Source organism: Gekko japonicus, unplaced genomic scaffold, assembly GCF_001447785.1.
Source record: "Gekko japonicus isolate JY-2015 unplaced genomic scaffold, Gekko_japonicus_V1.1 scaffold735, whole genome shotgun sequence".
Taxonomy (NCBI): domain Eukaryota; kingdom Metazoa; phylum Chordata; class Lepidosauria; order Squamata; family Gekkonidae; genus Gekko; species Gekko japonicus.
Window position 1 is genome coordinate 267355 of NW_015177029.1, and position 2516 is coordinate 269870.

General features: G+C 49.2%; 1 protein-coding gene across 1 annotated transcript in view; it reads left to right on the forward strand.

Moving 5' to 3' along the window:
• Positions 1 to 2516, forward strand: part of PTPRN2 (protein tyrosine phosphatase, receptor type N2) — a gene marked incomplete at its 5' end in the record, with an annotated part of 355818 nt that overhangs the window by 195537 nt on the left and 157765 nt on the right. The window lies entirely within an intron of this gene.

The following is a 2516-nucleotide window of genomic DNA, read 5'->3' on the forward strand; positions in this document are numbered from 1 at the left end:
TCCTTTACCCTTGGTCCTCGGGACTTCTTTACCTGTTCCCCCCCCCTTACCTCTGCTTCTGAGAGTGGTCTGCAAAATTCTCAAAGATGCCACGGACTGTATCTTAATAACCCCATAGTGGCCGAGACAACCTTGGTTTTCCACGGTCCTGGAGTTATCACAGGGGATATGCCATCATTTCCCTCCGGCTCAGGACCTCCTCCTTCTCTCCGACTCCCCCGTCCTACATCACAACATACCGCAATTGAAACTGACAGCATGGCATATAACATCACCGGCTTCTCCTCCCGCGTAGTGAACGTCCTCTTGAATTCCAGGAAACCTTCTACGCGGAGGTCTTACGATTATAAATGGCGAGGTTCTGTTCTTCCCTTGGTGATTACGCCCCTCAAGCCACCTCAGTGGGTCTTGAAAGAGTTTTCTGATTCCTCCTCTCCTTAGCTGACTTGGGACTTTCCCATTCATCATTAAGAGTTTATTTGGCCTACCATGTTCCAGTTGACGGATGCACTTTGTTTTCACATCCGATTTCCAAACGATTTTTAAAAGGTTTGTTACACCTCTATCCTCTTGTTAAAACTCCAGTCGCTCCCTGGGACCTTCCTCTAGTGCTACGCCAGCTCACGAGGAAGCCCTTTGAGCCCCTTGCTACATGTGACCTCAAACTCCTCGCATGGAAAACGGACTTTTAAATTGCTATCACATCGGCAAGGCGAGTTGGAGAAATATTGGCTTTCCGACATGATACACCTTACCTGTCGTTTCTGCCAGATGGAGTCCGCCTCGTCCCAGACATCTCCTTCCTGCCGAAGGTGGTGTCAGAGTTCCACCTGCAGGCGGAGGTCTTGCTCCCTGACTTCTTCCCAAATCCAACATCAGCGGAGGACAGATTATTACACACCTTGGACATGAAGCGAGCTCTCCTGTTCTATCTCAATAGAACACACCCAACTAGGTGGGATTCACAACTTTTCGTCTTGTACACTTCGGCACATCTGGGCACGCACATCACGGCCCAGCGCCTGTCAAAGTGGATTGTGGGTCTCATCCGTCTGTGTTACCAGATTGCCAAACAGCCATTGCCTGGCCCTATCAGGGCTCATTCTACCAGGGCTGTCGCGACTTCCACTGCCTTCCCCCAGGGAGTGCCGCTGACAGACATTTGCAAAGCCGCTACGTGGGCCACGCCTAACACCTTCATTAGGCACTACACCCTAGACGTCCGTACGAACACCAATACCAACATGGGACGTCAAATTCTGTCTTTGGCTACGCGGTAAAAGACCTGGCAGCACCCTCCTCCAGGTGGGCTACTGCTCGCTAATCTCCCATGGGTGTGAAGCACAGAGACCACGTCAAAGATAAGCAGGTTGCTTACCAGTAACTGGTGATCTTCGAGTGGTCATCTGTGCATTCACACCACCCGCCCTCCTTCCCTGCTGCTGTTAGCTTCTACATTTTTAATAGGGGTTGATTTGCGGCAGTTTGAAGGAACTGGCGGGATGTCTGCGCCCACCCCTCTGGGCATGCATGGTGGGGTTCCTGCACATGCCCGGGGGACTGGGCGCGAAAATCCATTAAAAGAGCTTGCTACAGCACCGATCGATCCAGCGCGTGCGCACTAGATCCCATGGGTGTGAATGCACAGATGACCACTCAAAGATCACCAGTTACTGGTAAGCAACCTGCTTTTCTCAATCAAGGACATATAGACCCAAGTAAAATAAAATAGTGACACACTTTTCCCCCAAATGTAAATTGGAGCCAAGCAAGTATGTTGGGCCCAACAGAGGCTTTGCAGTCTGACTGTGGGTGGAGCCAACCAGGGTTAAGGACTATACTTTCTTTTCTGACAGACACCAAACATATTCAAGGATTGATATGTTCTGGATATCAAAAACCTTATTTATTAATCTAGAGAGTGCAAAGATACAACTGAAAACCCTTGCAGATCTTACTATTTACAATATCAAGTGTTCTTCAGCTTTCTATGCCAGCTGGATAGACAAAAATGGTCACCCTCCCTAGACCTCAGATCAGAGGTCTTCTCTCCTGAATGATCCATCTGCCAGAGACCTTCTCTTCCTGTGGCAAGGAATGTTATCAAATCTTTTTCCACACTGAGGTAAAGGCAGAGATCTCTCTTCCTAAAAACTAGCATTTGACACCTCCATGCTGGGAGAAGAGGAGGGGGAGAAGGAAGGTGTTCAACAATCCCATTTTCTAGCCTGCTAGCTCAATTAGTGTTTGTAAGAAAGTGAGCCTGGAAGGGAAAAAGTGAGCCCAGAGGAAAGTTTTAAACTCAATATTGCCAGGCACTGGTTGGCCAGGGGAGGCTCAGTCTTCCCTGGAAAAATTTGGGAAAGGGCCAGGCCCCCAAGCCCTCCACCCCCCATAGTTTACGCCTATGCCTTTATATTGGCTGCAGAATTTCTTGAAGTGGTAATGTGGTTCCACGGTGGTAACACATAGTTCCTGGATTTGCAGAAGCATTGTCAAGCTGTAGGTCTCTGCAG